Below are 27,183 nucleotides of genomic sequence, written 5' to 3'. Positions count from 1 at the left end.
CCAGGAACTGAACCTAGGCAGCTGAGGCAGAGCACGCTAAACTTAACCACTAGGCCACTGGGGCTGGCCCATCTCTCAGTATTTTTTCACATCATCAACTATATAGATAGTGTTTCTTATTGATATCCAGGGATTTGAATTCATACAAATAATAATTCTTACCTTGTATCCTAAGCTGTGATCCTTTAAATTGAACTTTAGAATTCACCTAGCTCTATGCACTGGATTTAATATCGCTATATACAATCAAAGAATTTCTATATCATTATCAATGTACCTATATAGTCTCAAAGTATCTGATAAATAGAACATATAGCACAATTCTGTACTAATAGTTTTCAATAAATAATCATGGATTGATTATAAATTTGTCTTTTTATACTCTAATCAAGTAAAATCTAATACAATATGAATTATATTGTATGTTTTAAAATGTAATTTGTGTCAGGATTAAAGAAACTGGATTTTAAATATAACATATCAAAAGGAAAAAGTTCAGCAGATTTTATAAGAGTGAAATGATTCAAACTTTAAATCATAGATAGCAGGAATGAAGCACGAATAGGTTAAGATGTTTCATCATCTTACAGTGATAAAAAGCAAATGCCTTTGCAATGAAACACAAAGAAAGGCTTTCCTTGTTATTCACGCTGTTCTATTTTCCTTTCCCTTGTTTTCTAAGTCTGATCACAAGAATCACAACACGAACTTCAACAGATGGAAAAAAAAATCAACCTGTCAAATAACGCTTGAAAGAAACTGCTTTGGCAACAGATCTTATAAAAATATGTTGAGGTTTTCAATGAACATAGGGTCAATCTGATCAAATAATAGCATCATATGACGGCTTTTAAATGGCTAACAACATCCTTAGCTGCATTAGGGTGACTAGAGGTCTAGACCATCCACATCAACTCAACATTTCTGTTCAACAGCAAACCTGGCAAACTAGGCTCTCTTTATAATTCCAGAGGAGGGTGTGATGAGGAGGGGATCTAGCCTGTTATCAGGGAACGCATAAAGAAAAACGTAAAACTTAAGAAAGAGCTTGTGATATCTATCTTAGAAAAGACTTGAAGTAACTATAATAACTATTTTCTAATATTTGAATGGCTGTCAGTGTGTTTGTCCAGTTTTGTTTCATAAGTAAGAGCCTCATAAGTTAGGTGGAAATAATAGCTTTTAGCTCAATATGTGTGATAGCATTTTTGTTCCAATTCTTCATTCCTCCATATAGCGTCACTCTTTGCCACGTGATCTGGCAGCTCTCCTCACTAGAAGCTGAGTATACTTCCCTGTCCCCTTGATTTTCATTGTTTGGACAATGGAATTTGGATCAAGCACGAGCTAGTTGAGAACCTAAGCTTTAGGCGGCATTGCATGCTTCTGTTGAGTCTTCTTGTTCCATGGGAAGTTGTCCACTGATCCAAAGAGGATGTAACTTGGGGGCCCTACACCCAACCTTAGCACTTGGAGCCAGGCCCAGGGATTCAGGGACTCTAATAGTTTTTAGATTAATTTTTGTCTTCAGTGAAGCTTTTCTGAACTGTTCCAAGCACACGCTTTTGCCTGGTCTACAAAATCACTGCTGATGTCACTATACTGATTAGTATAATGGGCTATTTGGGTATTATCATTTTAGACAGTGGGCAATGGATTTAGTTTTTTAATTGCAGCCTCAGCATGTTTATTATAAGGCATTTGTCAAGACACAACCAGACCCTTTCCTTGATCTTCCCTCTGTCTGTGATTCTTTTCCCAAGTTATTGGCCCTCACTTCATCTTTAACCTCCATTTCAAATGTGTTCTCAGTGCTAATTATATTATCATCAGTTAGCTATTTATCAAAAAACTGTTATAAAAACTATTATTGAAATTTAGCACAAGATTGAAATAGATGCTTAGGTTCAGGAGTTTACTTACTTATTTTTGTTGTTATTTATGTTGATCAACAGTACATTGCCTAATTGCAAACAATTGGAACTAAATCCTAATAAAATAGAGTTCAATGTTTCAGATTAGGAAACCACTCTATTACTCCAGCAGGCGTTCTGCTCCATTGTCTAAAGTAAACAATTACAAATGAGGTAATACATATAAAGACTTTAAGGCTCACAATGATATAATACATACTATTTTCAATATTTTATAAATGAAGAATCTGAGCTAGTTTAAGATTAAATGATTTGCCTAAATTCACACAATTCGTAATGGAAGAACCAGGATTCAAATCCTGTCAGGCTGATCCCAGAATTTTGCACTTAGCTAATAAATTCTACTGCTTCCATAGATGAGATAGGAGAATTTTGCATACCCTTTTATTCTATAACAATCTCAAGGCATATACCTTGCCAATTAATTAGAATAAAGCTGAAATCCACAACCAGGTTTAGAAGATGGGATTGCCAGGAATGCAATAGAGTTCAGGGATGGTTACTTCTTGAGGACACATGAGTGTGCTTTTGTGCTCATTATTTGTATTTTCAAAATGGCAAACAATTACCTATTCAAGTAAGGTCATGAAATAAGTAATAATGTTAAAATATTTTTCAGGGATTAAAAACAATAACAACCACCACCAAAAGCATGTATCCATTTTCAAGATTTTTCTTCCTGACTATATTGGAATTTAGTTTGTGTCTATGTAATATGTTGACTTTAATAAGACTATTCCCATATTATTTATTTTAAGGAGCTAACCATGCTTTGTCATCATGAGTGATTTTCCTAAGATAAACACATTTAATGATAATGATAATTTTCATGTATGTCAATACATTAAATGTTTAAGATAAATTATGTCATTTGGTCTTCACAAAAATCTTATGAGGAAAACAATGTGATTAATCCTTGTTATGATTAGGGGAAAGAAGCTTAGAGAAATTAGGCAACTTATCTCAGATAACACAACCTATAGCCATCAGCCAGTTAGTATTCTAACCAAGCCTGTAACCTGTTCCCTTAACCGGTGCCATACTATCTCTGGTCATAATACAAACTCCTGCCGTTTAGAACAACATGGGGAAAGAGCGTTTGTATGAGATCCTGCATCAATGTCATACACTTCAGTGGGACCGAAGAGTGGCCTTCACATAGGGTATAATGTGTATGGCAGCTCCTAGGGTTGTCTTGTACAACAAGATGGAACTGTATTAACTTGAAAGTGACTTAATTCAATCAGTGCATTTCTAATTCATTAACAAATAAAAATATGTATATTATAATCAGAATAAATAAAAATAGTAAACATGACCTTATTATTATATTTATCTTCCTTTCTGTGCAGTCTTTGAATAAAAAGGAAACACAAGGCACCCTTAGCTGGATCATCTATCCCACCAACAACAAGAAGAAGGAAATGTAGCCTAATGAGCAAACCAAGAAAAATCCTGTGGACACAGTTTGGTTGGAATCTTTCACATGTGATCCTACATGACTTATATGCCAGTAATTCTTCACCAGAAAAGAAAGAAAGGAAGAAAGAAAAATGCTCAGAATAAGAAGGTGTAGACTTTGACTGAGTTAGGCTCCGGGCAGCTGATCTGAGGCGGGGGCAGACATCAGCTTCCCATGAAGACAATACACAGATCGGCTCTGCGGGAGAGCCCCAGGAAAGAGGAGCGAGGCAGTTGACGATCCCTAAGGAAGAAGCACAGTGGTGGCTTTATAAACACTTCTAGAGGGAAGACAGGAGTCATCATATAAAACCTTGTTCTTTCATCACAAATAAAGATATTACACAGAAGCATATTTCTGTTTTCCCAAAACTGAGATTCCAAGTGGGCTTAGCTCACCCCAAAGTCAGAAGATAGACAAGCGCAGTTTCAGCTCTTTGTTACCTCACCTACCCCGTAGTTGCCCTCAGTCTCACCAGGGACCTGTATGCTGCCTGATGAGGTATCTGTTCTGAGGTCTCTCCTCTTCCTCTCACCTCCCATGAGATCTCCTTTTGTGAGTTGTTTTGTTTTTAATTCTCTAACTTTAACAGAAAAGTTTTGGTTTTTAATAAATGTTCACTTATGGTGGAGGTGGGAGGAGGAACAGCAGACCGTATCCTAAGAGACCGAAATTTCACTCTAGGACAGTGGACATTTGACATAAATCATCAAAAGTCAAAGTCGTAGTTGAAATATCCAAACAGTATTCTGTGATCAAGCTCATCAGATTTAACAGCAGTTTTTAAATCAAATATTTAAGAATCCAAGCTCTGAAATTATATGAAAACCACCGCTAGCCTCTCCCACAGGGGGAGGGAATAGACTTGAGTGATGTTTCATGAGAGGGCAGATCTGAGGCCCATTTTGAAAGCCAAAGGAGATTACAAAGTTTGGCCAGAGCGCAGGTGATCCGTGAGACTAGAGCTATTCAGTCTCAGGCTGAGAAACCACCTGAGGTGGGTCTTGTAAAAGGATTTCTGCTTAAGGAAGCACATTGGCCTGGATGACTTCGAGATTTATGTCATCTACCTGTATGAAAACAGTTACATTGAAATACATTTAATCAGGAAAGTATAAATGCTTTTGGAAAATTACAAAAAGAAATAAGTGCTTAAGAATGCTCAGATATATGTCTTTTTGGCCTGCTAAAATCCAAATTTTATTTGCCAATCAGATCTCCCCTGGCCTTTCAACATAATTCGTATAATCACAAAACAAATATTCATGGAGGACATGAAGACAGCGCTCAGGCAGTACGAGTTAGGCTGTGCAGGCTGGTGACCAAGAGAACATGAGACCGTGACCTGAGACAGCAAATTCAATAGGAAAGATGGAGCTTCATGACGCAGTGTGTGGCTAGTAATGCACAAATAACCAGCCGTTTCGTTTAGGGTAGGGAGAAGTGCCTGAGCACTAAGACCCAGATTCTAAGAGGATGAAGCCCTAGAAAACTTCGAAAGTATTGTGAGCCTGTAGTTAACATGGATTTGGCAATCTGAGTGCAATATTGTGGAATGAGACTAAAGCAATTACTGGTCCAGGCAGGGTGGAAAAATCCAGTGTCTGTAAAGCCACCAGAAGCCTGGAACAAAAATGGATGAATAACAAGGTTATGACCTTTGATGCTGAATCTGTGGTTTGTATTCCTTGTGGTATTTTGGGGGACGGTGGGCAAGGACTTTGTTGTAGGCAGGGAGAAGCAGAGCCCTGCCCAGACTGACCATAACTTCTGAAAGTTTCTTATTTAAACATGCCCTCAAATGTAAACCATCTCTCTCATACTGTACCTTAGACTTCTTTTTCTTTCTCTGTTGCAGCCAAAGTAAATACTACAGTAAAGGTTCAAGTGATCATTCCCAAACTGATGAGAAGAAAGAAACCTATTTCCTTTTTACAGTGTTTTCTAAGCACTTGCAGTCTCTGAGAGGGAAATAAAGAACTGCACCGCCATTTATTTATGGCATTTTGTTATAGAGAAGTTAAACGTTCTGCTTTCTTTCCCCGCAACACTCTCCTTCATTGTCTCAGTTGGTCAATTTGTTCTTGTTCTTCTGCAGCTAAACTTTAATTGAACTTGAATAGCCGTAGAGAACCTGCTTTACTTTTTCCTTTACCTGCCAATTACCTCAATACATGCTGGCTTTAAATGCAAAGACCTGGACGAGGGGGACAGATGCCCTCTGCGCACCTAACAATTTGAACTTCAAGGGAAGCCTCCCACTGGGGCACGTGGTCATCCACAGAAGGTCCTCTATCTTCCACATTGGCCCAGAACAAAGAAAACTGAACTTGAACATCAAATTTATAAGGTATATTCGTGTAACTATCAAATCTTGTGAAAAATACTTAACTGTATGAAACAGACGCTTAAGAAGATGCAGGTCTATTTCAAAAAAGATAAAAAGCTATTGTGTATCCAAATCTGTCCTCAGAACTTAACCTTTGTGTTGCCTCCAGGATAGATGCTGACCCATGTACACTTGACCAGAACCACTGCCTAAAAATAAAGTTAAATACTAAAGGAAACACACACATACATGCACACTTTTCTATAAAGGTAAGATTTCAACATAATCTTATTTTCTAGCATATGCCTTCATGATTTTCCTGAGAACGTTTTAGAACATTTTCCCCAGACTTACTAATGACCTGTTAATGAACTGACACAGACTGTACTTACGTAAATTATGGAGTTGCTGAACCTCAAGTTAAAGTTTGGTACATTTCAAGGATGTGAAATCAATCATCCTGATATTAATAACTGCCACCTATATGCCCTTCACATCTGTGCTATTTCATAGTCCCTCCACCTTGATGAGTGCCATAGGTGACTTTGAAAGCCTGGACATTCCTATGTTTGATTAAACTATTTTCTCTCTGCACTGGTGTCTGAGCTCAGCTTTCTCTAGGGCAGTTATTTGTGGCTGAAATGCCTAGATGTGCAGATCATTGCAGTCAGGGAAAACTGAGGTTGGAAGTGAGGAGAAAAAGGAGCTTCTCCTGAATAGGCTATAGCTTCTGGAAGTGAAGAGAGTAGCAGTATAACCTGCCAGAGAGAAGATATGAGATAAAGAATTTGAAGGATAAAGTCCAAGGGAGGACCTATCCTTTTTGACTCCTTTTTGACTGTTCCAACTAGTCAATCAACCAACAAGAAGTCCTTGAGTATTCAAAACTGATGTGCTTGAGGCTTGAGGCAAATTTTATGTCACATGCTCAGTCCTCTATCCTTGAGAAAGTCCAAAAGGTAAAAATTAGTCTTTCCTGAAGTGTCCTTTTGGAAAACTTAAGTTAACATTAAAATCAACATGACATGCAAAGTCAATAAATGTCTTTCTCTGTTCTGCATTATGAAACCATTGTAATTATAACTAAGAAAATAAGACTAGAAGTAGTATGAATAAAAATTTCTGAGATAAAAGAATTAGGCTACCTGACTAAGACGAGCTTATGTAGTGATATATTTATTTTCCTCAAGTAGTGTCTGAAACAATTTACCAGGGAGTCTTAATTAGCTGGCATAAATCCAAAATTTAGTTTATATTACAATTCTGTACTTTTCAGTTAGCCTGAGCCCTCCCTCCTGCACCCTTTGGCTGACAGCCTATGACGACAGCCAGAGGCATTCGGTAACGTGTTACAACCTGACTAGCCATCTCCAGCTTTCAGTTCTGCACAGACTCTAACTTTGCTCCACTCTTTCTCTCTCTCTCTCTCTGTCTTTCTCCCTGCCCTGTCAGAATTGCATGTGAATAACATTTCTAATTAAATTTTTGACTGAGCAATAGAACCAGGGCTGATAAATAGAGATCAGAAGACAAAGTAAAAGTGAGACAGCGGAATCTGCAAAGAAATAGCAAAAAGGAATACCCTTGAAATGTTCTGAGTCCCCACCAGTCAGCAGTGGGGCCACTATCCCCAGTGACCTGCCCACCTCCACCCATCCCTCTGCCTTCACTCCCTTTGTCTCTAGAACAAGGCTTCTCTATTGCTCCTAGAGTTTATACTCACTAGTCATCTCTACACACCATTTCATTCCCTTTCTAAGGGCTCGAACTAAGGAACCATTTAGGAATTTTATGTGAAACTTGCTAAATAGAGTATAGCCTATCTGCCTATGAAAGTAAAGAAAGATGTGGTGCCCAGAGAGCACACAGCTTCCATCCCAGGACCCTGTGGTAAGACATGTTACACATTCACCAAAGCCAGGGAAAGGCCCACAGTCACAGCTTTCCAGGCCTTGCTATCCCTATTTTCTCCTGGTACACAACCACATTGACAAAACAGAAGCCACAAACCAAGAGAGGAGGTCAGGTTTTTATGTGAAAGATGGCAAAGTACCAGCCAGCTGATGGTGTGCTGGGGAAAGCAGACAAAGGTTATATTGCTAATTATTAAAGTGCTGATTCTAGCACGGTAATACTGTTTTGAATCCTTGTTCTGCCATTTACAAGCTGCATGACCTTGGGCAAATCACTTAATAACTTTATGCCTCAGTTTCCTTATCTGTGAAATGGGATTAATAGGACCAACTCTATCCTTGTGTCGTGAAAATTAAATGAGAAAAAGTGCTTAAAACTTTGGCATATACTTAGGTCTATATGAATTGTTATTTTACCATATGAAACTATTAAACATGAAAATGTATTCGGAGGTTCTGAGGCTTTCACTTATTTCAGCTCAGTAAAATAGCTTATGCTCGTAATAAAGGCCCTGAGTTTCGAGAGCATATTAAACAATGGCTAATGCCCTTGTTTAATATAGTAGGACAGATATAATTATTCTAGAAATAGTTTCTCAAAAGAGAAGCATAAACAAGGAATACTTTTCTCATGAATGAGATATACTGACTTCCTTGCCAAAAAAAAAAAAAAACTGATAAAGCCTAGCTCACTACCTCATGTTGCTAGAATAAGCAGAGCTATATATGAAGATATAAATGAGAGGAAAGTAGAAATATTGTTACTACTAAAATTAAAACTCATTAAAAAATGTGCTTCTATTCTGACAGGACATATTGGAGTAGCTGTAAGGAACAATGATTCTCAGACAGGGTGAAGATACGTTGTGGACTCTTCTTGAGGTCTTCAAGAACTTCACTGCAATCAATTAAACATTTATTTGGCACCAACTGTGAACTAGATTCAGTGTGAGGTGCTAGAGGGACAAAGATAGACAATGCATATGTTTGTATTTAAGGAACAGTCAAACTGATAGAGAGGAACGACATAAAAATTACAATGCAGCGTACTAATTGCAAAATGAGATTCATACGAAGCGCTGCTGTGGAGCAAAGGAAAGCGTGAATAATTCTTCTGTGGAACTAGGCAAACTTTGAGAAGAAAATGCACTGCGTTGAATAGTGTCTCCTCCAAATTCATATCCACCCAAAAGCTGTGACTGTGACCTTATTTGAAAATAGGGTTCCTGCCGATGTAATTAAGATGTAGGTTAAGATAAAGTTATACTGGATCAGAGTGAGCTCTAAATCTAATCACTGGTGTCTTTGTAAAAGGAAACATAGGGACACAGAAGCGTAGATCCACACAGAGGAGAACGTCATGTGAAGACAGAGGCAGAGATTGGAGTTATGTGGCCACAAGCCAAGGAAGGCAAGAAGTCACCAGAAACCGCAGGAAACAAGGAAGGAGTCTCCCCTAGGACCTCCAGCAGGAGAGAGGCTCTGCCAGTACCTGGGTTTTAGACTTCTGGCCTCTGGAACTGTGAGGGAAATACACGTCTGTTTTAAGTGACCCAGTTTGTGGTAATTTGTTATGGCATCCACGGGAAACTGATACAGAGAGCTCGACAGAGTAGACAGGATTTGAGCTGCATTTTGAGGACTGTCTATAGCATTTTGTCATATAACTGAGGGGAGAAAGATCCTTGCAGGAAAGGAAATAGGATGTGCAAAGATTGGAGATGCAAGCAGTGTGGCCCATTTAAGAAACGACAGTGGCTTGGCAAAGGTCATACCCAGAGTTCAACAAGTGAGGGTAGTAGCGACATCTGTTTCACACTTGGCTCTTTACAAGGAGCCAAAACAGGCTGAGATTTACTTCAAAGTGCAATTGAAGGCTGGTGCTGCCTCCCGTGTTGTCTAATTGCCCAGACAACTTTCTGTTCACCCATATTAACCGTATTGATTCTCTAGCCCTGTTTTTGTATTTGTAATTGGTTTTTGCTTGAATTGCCCCTGGGTCTCCAATATCTTGGATCCCTACTCAGCTCTTGAATGACTTTAGGGCCTCCTTTCAAGATACCCTACTTCACTTCACTGTTTCCCCACTACATTCTGAGCCTGTGCACACATATTCACATTTGTTATTAGGAGATAGTTATGACCCATATTCTAGTTCCACAGAAATCATGCCACCTAGGTCAGGTTCATCCTGGAAGGATGTTAGGCAGGTGACAAAGGGATTTTTACAGGTCAGAAAACATATGATGTGGGCCTTGTATTTAGAGACATCAACAGGCAATCATACTCATCCAGAAAGTGGTTCATACAAAGCTAAATAACATTGAATTCCGTAATCTAGCAAAGCCACCCTTCAAAAGGAAAAGAATTCCTCTAAGGCCTGAAGGAACAGAAGTCGTGAATGTCAGTTCCATCTTCCCACCTTTGGTTCCTGTTGATGTCCTCTTTCCCTTCTTGGATAAGATTTGATGGAAAGAAAATAAGCCTCGAGGAATCTTAAAAGTGAGGAAATGAATAATGGTGATATTTTAGCATGTGAATTATATAATCCATAGAGATGTCCTCTCGATTTATAGTCTGGGAAAATTTGAAGACTCTATGATTTGTATCATGAGAAAGGACTCCATCCTGAAAAATGTTATACCTCCCTGAGGGCACAGTCTGAGCTTTCCCTGCAGAGGGGGCATCCATGCTGTGCCTGTGGCAGAATGGTTTTTGTGTAGGTCACTGTGAGGGTAGTTCAGGTAAACTCATCACCTACTGAGTTCATTTTAGAGTCCCATGTTCAAGAAAACCTGGCTTGGGCTAGCCCCGTGGCTGAGTGGTTAAGTTCACGTGCTCTGTTTCAGCAGCCCAAGGTTCTGCCCGTTCGAATCCTGGGCATGGACATACCACCCTCATCAAGCCATGCTGAGGTGGCATCCTGCAGGCCACAACTAGGAGGACCCACAACCAAAAATATACAACTATGGGGGGCCGGCCCGGTGGCACAACAGTTAAGTTCGCGCGTTCCACTTCTCAGTGGCCTTTGGGCTTTGCTGGTTCAGATTCCAGGTGCAGACATGGCACCGCGTGGCAAAAGGCATGCTGTGGTAGGTGTCCCACATATAAAGTAGAGGAAGATGGTCACAGATGTTAGCTCAGGGCCAGTCTTCCTCAGCAAAAAGAGGAGGATTGGCAGTAGTTAGCTCAGGGCTAATCTTCCTCAAAAAAAAAAAAATATGTACCGGGGGCTTTGGAGAGAGAAAGGAAAAATAAAATTTTTTTTAAAAAAAGAAAAGAACACCTGGCTAAAAATATTCAGGAGAGTAATAATAAATAACGACCAACAAAAGCCTCCAAAGCCAGCTTCATACATTCTTCCTCAAAGCTCTTTCTGGTGTTATTTTGACTTGTTTGAAAGCTTGATGAAATTTGGTAAGCTTATACCTTCTTCCTGCGTATATATTAAAAAACAAAGCTATAGCATATTTGGAAACAAAGAAATAGCAGAATTATTTTCTGTCTGAGCAAAATATGAAGTTTCTGTTGTGAATGAAATTATAGGCAGTTGGCAGTTATCCTATCCTTGGCAAGTTCCAATAGATACTTGGCCTATTGAAGTTCTAAAAATTAAAACAAACTAATTTGGCGGCCACTTTGTCAAAAAGTTCCACTAGTTTGTTTTTTGGTTTTGTACTACTGTTTAAACACTTGTCATCAATACATTTTCTCTCTTTGAGATTTTGTTGAACAGCAGTTAAGAAGAAAAGGATTGTAAAAAAACTTTATTTGTGGCCAATTGCATCTTGTCATTTAATCACGTAGGTTACTTACAGTAATGTTAATAATTAAGTCTCAAATTTTGCTCATATAAATTAGTTTACTATTATTACAAGTAAATGGAACATCAGTTCATTCTTTTCAGAATTATTCTTACTCTCTGGGCCTGTGCTTTATACTTCCTTTTGTATTTGGAAATAACAAAACCTCAGGCGTCAATGGAGGGTTCCATAGTAAGTTAATTAAGCAACAGCAACAAAAAAAGCTAATTTCAAATGTTCTGCTGCTTCTTTCTGTTGCCGAGGACAGAGGACCAGGGAGACAGATCTTTACAGTTTGCCTTGCTCGGCCAGTGCTGTACTCTCCGTCCATCCTTTCCAAACCTTCTTTGAAATGACCACTTGCAACAGACTTTTGTTAGAGATGCGTTCGGGAATGGGGCAGGAGTTAGAGGTCACACACGGGAGACTGCAGAAAGGGAAAAAGACTAACAACTACATGAAAGCATGTGTAGTGAGAACAAAGGGAAAAGAGAGTTCTCAGTGAAAAGAGAAAACGGCACATCTGAAAATGTTTAGATTTCTGGAGAAGAGCATCAGATTGAAAGTAGGATGGGAAATTTGAGCCCTTCTACCTTCCCCCCCACACCCCCACCGAAGAAGATTAGCCCTGAGCTAACTGCTGACAATCCTCCTCTTTTCACTGAGGAAGACTGGCCCTGAGCTAACATCCGTGCCCATCTGCCTCTACTTTATATGTGGGACACCTACCACAGCATGGCTTGCCAAGCGGTGCCATGTCCGCATCTGGGATCTGAACTGGCGAACGCAGGGCTGCTGAATCCCAACATGAGAACTTAACCGCTATGCCACTGAGGCAGCCCCCTGAGCCCTTTTAATTAAAAATTAAAGTTTGGAGTAAGTACATCACAAGCATTAAAGTTGTGATAATGATTTCTAAATACAGAAGCATGCAAGAAAAATTATTAGGAAATTCAGAAAACTATTGTCTTTTGGAGAGAAAAACATAAAACCTTTCATCTTCCTTCTAATTTTCCAAAATTTTGTGCAATAAGAAAGATTAATTTTATACTGAAAGAATATAAAAGAGGGCAGTTACAACTTTAGAGTTCCCTTGAATTGTGCTGTGATACTATTAAAGCATAATTATCCCTATGCTTTGCAACACACAAAAATTTTCGTTTATATAAATTTACAAAGAAAAAAACTAAAAAATTAATGCACATAGTCTGAAAATGTAAGTCATCACGAGACCTTCCGCGCTTTAGCAAGCTGATCTGAAATTTCCATGGCTTCCCCTGCTCTCTGGGTAAGTATCTTATTCCTCGGTTTGAAGAGGAAATGAAACAATGAAAGCCCCGTGCTCATCCCTGCCACGGCCAGCTCCCTGGAGGAGATGAACTCACCATATCTAAGTGAATGATTCTATTTTTCTATTGCTATTTCTCAGGTGTTTTTGCATTTAAAATATCTAAATATCTGTGAGACAGAATTGTGGTATTCGCATTATCTGAGAATTGGAAGGACAAAAGAGAGAATGCACAAAGAACAGGTGTAAAGACAGAAACTGCGCAGCACAAAATAAATGAATACAAATGATAATTGAAGGCATATGAGAAACTTATTAATAAACTAAACACATTAAAATAGCTTAGTGGGAGGTGGAAATAAATGTGATTTGCGGGTGGTATCGTTACTGCGTAGTTTTTGCTGAGCTAAATCTAATTTATGAACCAACTTCTTTCTTATTTTGTAGGAACCTGCAGTGAGGCCTATTTGCCCCTAACTTCCACAGAAGTGAGTTGAAACTCCAGGCATTGTCTCTCCATTTGGCTGCAGAAATAACCCCGAGCATGTTTGTAGCCATCTGTGAGGGATCCCCAGGAGCAATGGAGCCTCCACGCTCTGCCCAGGAATTCAAATGCATCCTTATGATTTCCTGGACACAAGTGCTGTTCTTGCTCTCTCTCAGAACTCCAAAACTGCCTTCCCAGATCTTTATAGCCTGCCTGACGCTGTCTAAGGAGCTGTCCCCATACCTAAGCTCATTCCTGCTGGATCTCTGGAACATTCCATCTAGACCTGTTTGGACTCTAGAATTCTGTTCTATAGTCTCCAAGTTTTATCCCATCCTGCTGCTAAATAAGACTTAGTAAGATCTGGAGGAAGGAATAAAGATTTGCATTCCTTTGGAAAGTTGATGCAGTCTATAAAGAGAGAGTAAGGTAGAGGACAGAAATGAGAAAAATAAAATAAAATAAGAGATATGAGGAAAAACAACCATATTTAGGAAGGAAGAACTCTGGCTGGCTCTTTCCTTTTTTTCCCCAATGAATTCAATACGCTTTCTTTTTTAAAGTATTAGATTTTAAATCTAAAATAAAATCGAAATAATTGAATCTTTCTTGTCCTAAAATTTTACAAAAAGCCTCCAAGAAACAAACGTAATCTAATTTTAGATTAGAGACAGACTTATTCATTCCTTTTATTTGCTTTAGGGTGACTATATGAAGCCAAAGATATTAAGTGGAAAAAAAATGAAATATTCAGGAAGTTTTATCCTCACTATCAAGAAATCCCTCTAATTACTTACTTTACGTAAAATCAGTCAAATCCACTAACAAATAGAAACTCCAAACTTAAGACTATCATGGCAAGAACTATCCAAGCTTTTTAGAAATCTTCGTTTTTCTCTATTCCCTTTGTATTTCCCCGTTAGTAGTAAAACTCATAAATGTAAAGGGCCTTCATGCATGTGTTTTGGGAACAGCAGCAAAAGGGTCATGGGGTGGGGGGGGGATTGTATATCGTTTACCAGTTTTCTCAGGTTACCCGGAATCTCAAATGACAATGTAGGTGTTGGGAGGCTAAGAGTTGACACCTACATGCTGAGTCTCTGTACTTGTTCCTGGAAAATGGGGGGACTATAGAAGTAATCTAAGTCCACATCTCCCTGAGTTTAATACAATGCTAGAAAAGACCTCAAATCATATCCCTCAACACATCTTCCATGGAAGAATCCTTAGTATTAGCAACTTGGGACAATATTCTATCTAGATCCTTAATGAATATTTTAGAATTATGCAAGATGCCTAAAAGCAAATCTTTGTTTTCTTTCTCTTCATCTCTTTCTCAAGCGCTGCCTGTCCATCTTTCCCTCCAACTTCATTCAGTCAAACCTAACTTCATGAGTAAAGAGACCAGAAAGGCTGAACGGTAATTTTTATGTTTGCTTACCAGATTCTGGTTATCTTTATTTCACAAATGATGTGTGTGTGTGTGTGTGTGTAGACATGACCTTTGTGCCATTCAGTGAGGAATTGATTGGCACTAAGAATTGACATTTTATTTCTTTTTCTCCGTTTAAAAAATACTGAGAAAATATGAAGTCCTTTTTAAAAATTAACCTTTCCTACCAAGCAACCAAACTTTTCCCTTTTTTCTGTGTTTTTTACTATTCTAGTGTTAGCACAAAGTCATCATTCTTCCAACACTTTTTTAAATGAGTGTGTGATCTATGAATAATACGAACTGTCTGAAGTTAAAAAATCACATCATTCTGAACACTGCAGAATGATTGCTAGCAAATATTTTCCAATATGTTGTCACTGAAATATCACACACAAGTTAGATGTTGTGTAATGCATATGCCAAGATAGAACCTTATGTTCACAGGTTTTGAAAATATAATTTCCAACTTCAACAGAATAGAAACAAGATGCCTATTTTCAGAGTGTAAATTCATTCTGGAACACTGGCAGAGTGACAGTTATTAAAGTGGGCCCTGTATTCCAAAGTGACAGTCTCGGTTAACATGAAACTTTTAAAGTCAGGACAAATCACTAGAAGATACTGCCAATTTGCCTTTTTGTTTTCATTATTTCTTTCAATATATTTTGCATGGTATTGCCTTTCTACAGCGTTGACATGTTCTAAACCAAAGTGCAATAAAATTACATTTCAATGTGTAATTGTTATTTCAGAAAGAAAATGACGTATTTTCCTTTCTGCTTTCAAAGAAACAAGTGGCTAAACAAATTAGTTAGATTAACGGCTACCAGTTATTGACCTCCATCAATTTTTCAGCTCTGTTCCACCATACTTGCATGTATTTTCTCTAATCTCAAGAAATCTAATGAAGTAGCCTCTGATCGCCCATGTTACAGATGAGGCACATGTTACAACCTGTACTCATAGGTTCTTGCTCATGGCCACACAGCTGGGAAGTGGTGGCACCAAAATTCTAACCCAAATCTACCTGACACCAAAGCACGTGATTTTTCTGCTATTATTTTCATTGCCAATTTCAGTCAATCTAATAACTCAACAATGAAGGATTCTTATTGGCTCTCAAATTACACAGACAAATCAGAAAATTCTGTCATCCAAGAGCTTAACAAACGGTTCTCATTTATTCATCATACTCATTGTATGTTTTAAAATTGTTAAATGTGTTTATTTCTAAATTTCTAAACATTAATAGCCCTTATTTATTATTATTCTGAAACTAGTAATTCACATATTATCCTCCAATACAAATTAACTTTGATCTAATCATTCCAAAACGTTTTGAATTTGATACTTTTTTAACATCAAACATATGTGGAAACCCACGTCATAAATGAATAGAATTTCTAATGTATTCAGGTTTATAATAAAAAACTATTAAGAATTCCTTTCCCAGGATATTATTTCTAGGTAAATGTCTTCCATCACTTTGCTCAGGGCTGTACTAATAATAACTTATGATCTCTCTGTAGTAAACCAATATCTTTAATTAAAAGATTTTTAAATGTGATTTTCAGGTAAGATGACTACATGTTTGTAGACATTTGGATGCTTCTTTCTGTTTACTTCAGCACATTTACTAAATTAATATATATTATTAATATACACAGTTTAAATCTTGAATTAGCATATATAAAAATATATATATTAATAAATATACCTATACATATTTTAAAACTTGAGTTGCCATCAAAATCTACATATAAAAATCAGTCAAATAGAAAATTCTGGAAGCATTTCTGCTAATGGCCATTGCAATAGCATCAGATTGACAGAAAAACAATCACAATATAAACTCTGTTTGGACACCTTCCAATTTTTCTTATTCCTCTAGAGCAAAAACAATGGATATCCAGAACCTAGATCTGTGACCCATGGTGACTTTGGAAATAATACAAAATAATATTTTACTAAATCCACATCCACTCCCACAGTATTATAAATCAATTCTAAGTAGATATTTCCTTCAGTGAGTATGAATAGACTATAGAAAAATGCCTCCACACAGGGGAAGACCACTGAATCTATGAAGAATTATTCTAATTCTATCCTTAAAAAGATACTTGCACAAGGATTCAGAAGAAAACATTAGAAAATATCTGATTTGTGCCCTCAAAGAGAATAAGGATGATATAGCTTCCATGAAATCAATTCAAACAGACATGAGGAAGGGAAAGTCATAGGAAAGGAAGAAATTCACAGACACAAAAGCCACAGAACTGAATTTTTAGAGACATTGGAAAAGCTAAATCCTAAAGAATATCCAAATGATTAAGTAAAGGACAAAGTTGAAATTTTTTTGCAACCTGTGAAATGAAAAAGAGTTCAGAATATCAAGGAAGAATATAACATATATGGAGGATAGATGTCAGAGTTCAGGACAGTAGATACTGTTTCTTATAAGACATTTCAAAATAATAAATGCTCACTGAATCTTAGGTAAAACTAATAAAAGGGATGCCCATCTAGTCATATTAAGGAAGAAATGCAAGATGTCTATATATAAATAACTCACTAGCCTGTAGAAGAGAAATTAAACTGATCTTAACTTTGTCCATGGTAGGTTACAAAGAAATATTACCTGCAGAGATTTGAAGGAGAAAATGTGATGTATTTTAAGACTCAATCAAAGTTAAGTTACTAAAAAAAGATTAAAAAAAATCACAAATGCAAATGCTCAAAAATAATGCAATTCTTGAATACCATTCTTGTGTGTTAAATAAGAGAATAACAATCAAGAGGACATTCAGTTAACAAAAGAAATAATTAGAATTTTTTAAATAGCAAGAAAACAAAGAAATATAAAAATATTTTTAAAGTAATAGTTATGGGCTAAATTTTTATTGGTTCAGGCTTTTAAATCCCTTTATTAAAAGAGCCTATTCAATAAGACAAACTTAAAAAAAAGAGAGAGATAGAGAAATAAAGAGAGAAAAAGAAAGGTCAACAGCAATCTGCACCTAAGAAAAGAAGTTTAAATGTTGGGAATAGTAATGTGGGTATGTGATAAAGGAGTAAACTACCTCTGCATGCTGGGAATGATAACAGCTCAACACAAGGTTGACACAAGGGAAACCATATTGTATAAAAGAAACCATATTGTAACTTTGAATGACCTCTGACTAACTAACCCAACTGGATATGCACCCTTCAGGAGATCCACCTGCTCTGTAGATTTTATGACCCCTGCTTGTGCATATACCTCCCACCTCCGATAAGACAATAACTTTGTTCTTTTGAGTTTCTTAGGAATGTGATGACCCCCAAACAGAGAGTCTCTGCTGATAGTCATCATCAATGAAAAGTGAAAGATCTGGTCTGGCAACTCCTGGGTCAACATTCCTAACCCCCGCCCCTATAACCCACTGGCTTATATAACTGCTTCAAGGTCCTATGCATCACTTAAGATGGTTCTTTTGGACATTGGTTTGCCATCTTCCATCTTGCTAGCAAGCTGTGATAAAATGCCCTTTCTCTGCCACTATCTTGCCTCTTGATGACTGGCTTTTGTCTCATAGCAAGCAGATCATGCCGTTTGTGCAATAACAAGAATAGCAAGAAGGTTCCCAGTTCATGGCACAACAAGTATTTTTCTCTTTTCCTTGGTAAAAGTCCGCTAAAATTATGTTAAATAACTAAATGCATGTTTTTAATGAAAAGATCTAAAGGAGATGGACCATGCATGCACAAGATATTTCAATAAATTTATAGCAGAACAAAAGATAGTAGAAACCTTGTGAAATGATGTGGAAATGAAGCAGTATTCTGAGGAGAACCAAAGTTACCTGCAGAGCCCCTGGAGACTAGGGCAGTCCTACTGGAAGGTTGGAGTGAAATGATGGGGTGGGAGTTTCTCCAAAGTCCGTCTGTTTAGTCGCTGTGCTGGCTGTCTCCCCACGCTAACTCACAACTTCTCTGCTCACCTCTTCCTGGACTGCTAAGCACATTTTATTCTGGGTAAAACCCAGAGGATTATTTTCCAAAAAAGCAGAAGCATCTACACTGAAGATAATTTGATAGATTAGATGTATGAAAATTGTCACCAACAAGTAAATATTCAATCAAATTTCACTCAAGTAAAAAGTATTTTTATACACAAAAAAATTAAAGAAACATATCACTCAGTTGTTAATAATAAATAATTCTTTTCAAAGAAGTTTTCAAGTCAACGCAAAGTTAAAACATAATTTAAAATCCCAAATCAAAGGAATCATAGTGTAAGATGATGGTTGGTGAGCATTGAAACCTGTAAATGATACATTTAATTTTAAGTAATCGTTGTAGTAAATCAGAACAGGCTACCTGTAGGGTAGGGGTGGGGGCCCCAAATCTTAGTGGCTTAACATGATATAAGTTTGTTTCTGGCTCACAAACAGTTGAATCCAGGTGATAGGTGAGTGAACTGTCTTATGACTATTTGGACCTTAGAATTTTCTGTTGGATCCTCTAAGATCTGCTGGAAGAAGGGAAAAGACCAAGATTGGTGAGTCACAAGAAGTTTTTATTGGCCATACCTGGAACACATCTGTCATATCCACCTGTATTTTATTAGCTATAATTCTCATTATTACACCTATCTTGGAAATGAAACCTAATTCTGTGCACAGCAGAAAAAAAAAAAAAAAACCTGAAACAATGATGGATAAATATTAAACATGGTGAGCAGAAGAAGTCAGAAAACAAGAACAATCCGATTGTCTGCTTCATTTACCAAAACTCAAAAGCAGGCAAATGACAGTGTTAAAAATCAGAATAGTGGGAACACGTTGGAGGGCAGTCACTAGAGGGACATGGGTGGGTCCTTCCATTCCCTGGGTACAGTCTATTTCTTTTCTGGATGCTTAATTACACAGGTATGTATACTTCATTAATGTTCATCGATTCTTATGCTGACGAAATCGCTTGTATCTATGTGTGTTATATTTTTTCTAAAAGGCGAGTATACTTGCCATAGAAACAAATTATAAAGTATTCATGAGTTACCATGAACATCACTAACACTGTTTACGACCTAGGAACAAAACAGCGAAACCTTGTAAAAGATATAAATGAAGACTTGAATGACTGAGAAGACAGATATTCCCTGGTCATGGTCATTGGATCAGGTTCATCAAATCAGAGTGAAAGATGGCATTTTCTTTCAACGGATGTGGGAGGAGAGCTGACTCTTTGCAGCTGGTGTGCGAACAAATGTGAAGCCCATTTACCAACATTAGTGGGACAGAAAGGATGTTAAAACTAAGACAACAGCTGAGAAACAGAGACCCCAGCCCTGATCAAATCATGCTAGCTGAACTTTCCTTTGTATCATTTCTCTCATATAAATTAACAGTCATCCTTACTGGAACACTTCTCTCTCCCAATCTGAGTCTGACAGCAATAGGATACCAAGAACCTGTGAAAAAAGACTTAGTTCCTTATCGATGATGCCCTCAGGCATTTATATCCTACCACCTCTTGCAGACTGAATATTTGTATCCCCTCAAAATTCTTGTGTTGAAACCATACCACCCCCACTCCCTCATTCCCAGCGTGATGATATTAGGAGGTAAAGCCTTTGAGAGGTAATTAAAATTAAATGAGATCATGAGGGTAGAGCCTTCATGAATGGGATTAGTGCCTTTATAAGAGTCCTGAGAAAGCTTGCTTCCTTTTTCTGCTTTCTGTGGTGCAGCAGGTCCTGCCTGGAATGTGAATGACCTCAACAATTGTTACATGAAAGAATTAAGTCTCCAAAATAAGTAATGAAGAAATGGCACTTAAGATCATGATTCTTATTTTGAAACATCCTTTCCTTGGGCTCCATAATTCTTGGCCTCCCTTCAGATTACAAAGAAGGGCTCAATAGTTTCAGTCAGTTTCTTTGTTTCACATAATAATAGCCTGACTGTAAGGTTCTCTTCTTTGAAAAAAGGATCTCCCTTTGGGCAGCAAAGAAACAATACTTGAAGGATAATGTGTGATCATGAAACAATAGAGTTAAGGTCAAAGCCAATAATTCCCTGACACCAATATTTAAATGTAGAGTGTAAATTGTCAGACCTTTTTCTTTTCATCCTTTTCAATAGGAGTGAACATGCAGGTGTCAGAGTATTGAAGCAAAGCTGTAGGATTTTAAAGGGCACAAAATAATCAGTTGAAATAACAAGAGAAAGTCAATCAACTGGGTGCTGTGACTATAAACAAATAATGAGGGTCATTTTTATTTACTGAATTTAATCCACAGGGTTACAAAAACAGAATCTCAGAAGTATCCCTAGGCACTAACCTAACTCATTCTTAGCTGATAGCCACGTCTTTTCTATAAGCAGTCAACTAGTTTATGTTCAAATACCTCCGCTGATGAGGTCACATTGTCTCTTGAAACACTGCATTCTCTTTTTGGCTAAATCTAATTACAGGAAACTTCTTTGAAATTTATAACAAAATTCTTTTATCCCATAAGATTCAAACATTCATCTGATCTTTATCTCTCTGAATCACAAAAAAACAAAGCTAATGACTCTTCTCTACATAGCTCCCAAATATAATTGGCCAAGCAATCTTCCAAGGTGAGCATTATTCTTACTTCACATTTAAGTACACTAAGCCTTATAGAACTTAAAAAACTTATGCAAGTCTATGCACCCAGGAATCGTCACGTGGATACTGGGGTCTGGAACCATTAGCATTGTTGGCTGAGTGCATTCTAACTGTGATCCAAAAGGTAATAAATTTAAACTGCTTTGATTTCTCTTTGCTCGTTCTATCTTGGTTATATTAAGAACACATGTTCTTTGCCAAGCACTGTGGCAGTGGTGGGAATGATACCAGCTAATACAGCTTTGGCATAAGGGAAGCCATTCTGTAGGAAGGAACCACATTGTAACAATGGATAGTCTCTAAGTAACTAACTCAGATGGACATACTCTGACTTGCATGTAGGATGGATAATTAACTGAAACAAAAAAACTGCATGCATCATGATTTACTACCCCTGCTTAGCTATATACCACCCAGCTGCAATGAGATGATAACTTTGTTCTTTTGAGTTCCTTAGGAATGTGATGACCCCCAGAAAGAAATTCTATATCATCATCCATCATCAATGACAGCTAAAAGGTCTGGTGTGGCAACCCCCAGTCTATAGCACCAGATGGTCGACATTCCTGACCCCCTCCTCTATAGTCCACTGGCCCTATATGACTGCTTCAAGATTCTGTATTCTCCTTAAGATGGTTCTTTGGGATGTTAGTCCACCATCTTCCAATTAGCTAGCTCATCGGTTAATAAAAGTCCTTTCTCTACCCAGTCTTGCCTCTTGACAGATTGGCTTTTGTCTTGTGGTGAGCAGATCATGCCTTTTGTGTGGTAAGAGGAATTCCTGTGGCGACTTTAATATGGAGATAAAGAAGGATAAATATAATTGCACAGATAAATATATAAACTGTTGTGAGAGACATTTAAGAAAAATAACGGGTTCCGGAGGGCATAAATATGATGATGTAAGCAATCTGAGGAGCTCAGTCTTTAATGGGGAAGGTAGATCTTGTTTAAGAGAATGTAAATTCATAGTCTTTGGAAATGAGAGGTGAAGTCAGAGTGATGCAAACTGGTTGGAAACACAAGGGTCTCATAAGCATTGGTGATAAAGACATTGGTCTTTAAAACAATAGGAACCCATTGACTTATTTGAATGGGGTTGGACAATAATAACATTTGTCTTTGGAACTACAAGAATCTACTGAATTAGTTGAACAATGGGATTGGGTGACATGAATATATTTATATATCCAAAGGATCACTATTTTTGGCAGACCATTTTAATGTTTTTTATTGTTTCATTTTTGTTTTGTTTGGCTTGCAGACTGGAGGTGGGGCTCAATTATCTGCGTATTAAGAAGCCCTACAGGTGATTCTGACGATTGCTAACACTTAAGAACTGCTGAAGGAGGCTTTTATTTAGAACATTTGGTTCACCATCCTAGTTGAACATTAGAATCATGTGGGAACTTGAGCTCACTTTAAAAAAAAACAAAATACTAAACCTATTTAATTGGTCTGGGGTGGAACCTAGGCATCAGTACATTTTAAAACTGATTTTAAAATGTAGACAGCTTTGAAAAACACTGGATTAGCCCATAAAGGAATTAAACTATAATTAACCATGAGAGAGAAGGATTTCCCACACCTAGGAAGACAAAGAGGTGATAAACGGTGGGAAGTGCTTCTGGTTCCCACTCAGATACTTGGGACATGGCTGGACCTTAGAAGAGGGTATTGATGCCTTGGCACTCTTTGAAAGTACTACAGCCTTGGCAGTAGCCGAGAATATTCCCAATATCTGATGCTATAGACCTGGCCCTTCTGAGATTTTCTGCACTGGTATGCTGGGAGCCCTATATGTGTGAAGATTAGAGAGGAGCTGATATCCAACAGCTTCAGGAGCAGCAAAGGCGAGTCCAGCCACAGGTGTGGACTAAAGACCAGGTCCTTTCCCTATTCCGATGCCATACATTTTGGGATGCTCATACTGTCTCATTAGGGCAAGGGAAGCCCTAATCACAGTTGGAATTAGATAGCCAGTAAGCCAAGAGTCTGCTTCTCTAGTTTCTAAAGTCAAGATCCAGAAAATCAATTCTATGGTTTAATAGGCTCTGTTAGCAAACTTACAGAGAATGAGAACAAATCCAAACTAAGTGATTGTTAATATAGTGAAACATGATTAAAAAATAACTAGCTCCTTAATTTTAAGATCGAAATCCAAAAAACTCCTAGAAGAAAATGTAGGCTGTAAACTCCTTGACATTAGTCTCAGTGATGATTTTTTGGATTTGACAACAAAAGCAAAAGCAATAAACAAGTGAGACTACATCAAACTAAAATCTTCTGCTCAACAAAGGAAACCATCAACAAAATGAAAAGGCAACCTACTGAATGGGAGAAAATATTTGTAAATCATGTATCTGATAAGAGATTAATATCCAAAATATACAAAGAACTCATGCAACTCAATAGCAAAAAAAAATCTGATTGAAAAATGAGCAGAGGATCTGAATAGACATTTTTTCAAAGAAAAACATCCAGATGGCCAATAGGTACATGAAAAGATGCTCAACTTTGCTAATCATCAGGGAAACACAAATCAAAACTGCAATGACATATCACCTCTGACCTGCTAGAATGGCTATTATCGAAAAGACAAGAGATAAACGCTGGTGAGAATGTGGATAAAAGGAAACTCTTGCCCACTGTTGGTAGGAATGTAAATTGGTGCAACCGCTATGGAAAATAGTATGGAGGTTCCTTAAAAAATTAAAAATAGAACTACCATATGATCAAGCATTCAAATTCTGGGTATTTATCTGAAGAAAGCGAAAACACTAACTCGAAAAGATATATGCACTCCCATGTTCACTGAAGCATTATTTACAATTGCCAAGATATGGAAACAACTTAAATATCCATTGACAGATGAATGGATAAAAAAAAGTGTATGTATATATGGGACATTGATATGGAGCAATGGGTTCACTCTGCTCACTGCAATCTGAGTCAATTAATCACAACAGGTTCGAGAGATCAAGATTGAGAAAAGCAGTTTAATCAGATTAGCCAGCTAATCAGAAGATGGGTGACTAATACCGTAAAAAGCCACCTTCAAGGTTTCCAGAATCTTGAGGCAGGCATATATAGGGAAAATGGGCACTAAAGAGGGGGTTTAGAAATATACATGACGGACTCCAAGATCTCTTATTGTTCTTTTCCTCTGTCGCCAATGATAAGTATTCTACAGGTGTTCTTTCTTCCTGAAGGCCTTCTCATTCCCTGGGAAAATTCACTAGAATTGCTAAGAACAAAGCTATCAGAATACCTCAGCAGGGGACATGCACAGATCAGAGCCAGAAATCATGAAAGCATGCAGCAATTTATCATGATCATGAGCTAAAAAGATTTCAACTAAGATTCAGTGTAACAAGATGACCTTACTTATGTTCACTTACAGGATGGCCTTACTCGTGTTCACTAACAATTTTACTCAGCCATAGAAAAAGAATGAAATCTTGCCATTTGCAACAACATGGATGGAACTTGAGGGTGTATGCTAAGTGAAATAAGTCAGACAGAGAAAGACAAATGCATACGATCTCACTTATATATGGAATCTAAAACAATAAGAACAAGCTTATAGATACAGAGAACAGATCGGTGGTTGCCAGAGGCTGGAGGTCGGGGAGAGGGTGGGTGAAATGGGTAAAAGGATTAAAAAGGTACAAACTAAAAAAGCAAAAATAAAAACAAAAAACTGGTTGCCTAACTATAGTATTTTAAAGTTAATATTTAAGCATTTTTAGTTTGTTTATGCAAATCACACATAAATTAATTTGACCAGTATGTTAGAAACATCTATCAAAACCATTTTTAGCATCATAGCATAGAAAATTAACTGCAAAACAAGAAGAATATTTACATTTTATTTAGTGCTTATTTTTCTTCAGGCAATGTTCTAAATACTTTGAAGCTATTATCTCATAGCAATTCTACCATTATGATTCTTATTTTAAAAATAGATTCCCAAGAAAAACACAGGATGAAACTTGCCTAAGATGTATGGCCTAATAAGCAGTTGAGACAGGATTTTAATCCAGGCAGTATAACAACTAAGTTACCATTATTCAATCATATAATGTTCTAGATACACAGATAGATGATAGAGACATGTGTGTGAGATGCTTATTCATCTGATCACCAAGGAAGTAGAAATGTAAAATCATGATTCAAAATACATATCTTTATTATGAAAATAATCCTCATTTTTAACTTAAGTGAAATAATGTTAGAGTTAATTCAAAAGTCTACTTACTGAATAAATAATATCTTTTACAGGAGTATGTGTACAGGCTTGAGCATCGCCAAAAGCAGCGCCTATCAGAAACTAACCCACTTACAAATATATACCTAAATATTGATAAAATGTCAAGTGAGTTTTTTTTACATAATAGAGATATTTTTTAACTGAGTCATTTAATATTTTTAACATGAAAGTATTAGTCTCTCACCTGTAAGCTCACAGTTTGAAACACTGTGATCAAGGGTAACATAAGAAAGAAATCTAAATGACTTGGTTAAGCTCAACTACAAGACAAATATTTCTCCAGAGAAGAAGTGAAACATAAACGTAAAGTGATGAGCAGTGACTGCTCACCAGAGCCTCCAAGTTCAGAAGCAGAAAGTTGAGGTCAGGAGTTTGGCTCCTGCATGGTAAAGAGGAGAGAAGGTGTAGTCCCCTAGAATGGGTGCAGAGCCAAGCTCACTGTTTGTAGGGCCTGCTAAGAGTGAGCCACCCAGGAAAGGAGTCAGGAAACAACTGAAGGAACAAACACACACAAACCAACTAAAAAGTGGCTGCTGTGTGGGGCATAGTTTCATAGAAAATTGTGGACCTGAGGGAGTGTGGGGATAAACGTAGAGTCTTACCGTGTGAGCCTGAGCAAGGTGCCTGGTCTGGTCTCTCTGGATCAGAGGCTGCCCAAGCCCCAAATCCTTGCATGGCAGTAGCTCTGAAACACTTGTATAAGAATGTGCTTTGGGTTATTGTAACAAAGCTGGATAGAGGAAAGAGCAAAAGTAAGGGAGACAGGGATGGAGGTGGTGATGGGGAGAAACAGAGAGAGACACCCATTCAAATAAAACCTTCAAGTCAAAATGTCCACACTCATCGACAAAGATTCAAACTCTAGTGTCAGGATCCTAAACCTAACTCTTTCACGTGCTTCCTTATGAAACCCAGTTATAGCAAGAACCCTGCTAGGTCAGTTTAACTGGAACACCGCACCCTCAATACCTAATCACCGCTACACATATCTAATCCAGTACCTTCTCCTCCACTATCCCCCATGCGATGTCTGATCACCCTGGCCTGAGTCTTCAGCAAAGAGTCCTGCTAGGTCAGTTTAGCCAGAATCTCTCTTACTCTTGATATTTCCTCTTAGTAATTTTCTATCTGCTCACCTGTTCCTTGGCTATAAATCCCCACTTGCCCACACTGTATTCAGAGTTGAGCACAGTCTGTCTCCCCCACTGTGAAAGCCCATTGCAATGGTCCCTATACCTGTGACCTAACAAGTGTTACTTACTTATTTTTTATTTAGTTCCATGAAGAAAAGACAGCCAGCAAAACAACAATCAGGCAAAGAACCTACTGCATGTGAAATCCATCATTGATTACTTCTAAAAGTTTTCCAATGGATTCTTTGGGGTTTTCTATACATGAGATCATGTTGTCTGCAAACAGCAAGAGTTTCACTTGTTCCCTCCCTATTTGGGTTCCTTTTATTCCTTTCTCTTGCTTAATTGCTCTGGCCAAAACCTTCAGTACGATGTTGAATAAGAGTGGTGATTGATAGAGGGCATCCTTGTCTCATTCCTGTTCTCAGGCGGGTGGCACTCAGGTTTTGCCCATTGAGTATGATGTTGGCTGTGGGTTTGTCATATA

The sequence above is a fragment of the Equus quagga genome, chromosome 4 (assembly GCF_021613505.1).
Source record: "Equus quagga isolate Etosha38 chromosome 4, UCLA_HA_Equagga_1.0, whole genome shotgun sequence".
NCBI classification, from domain to species: Eukaryota; Metazoa; Chordata; class Mammalia; order Perissodactyla; family Equidae; genus Equus; species Equus quagga.
This window is presented reverse-complemented; position numbering follows the sequence as displayed.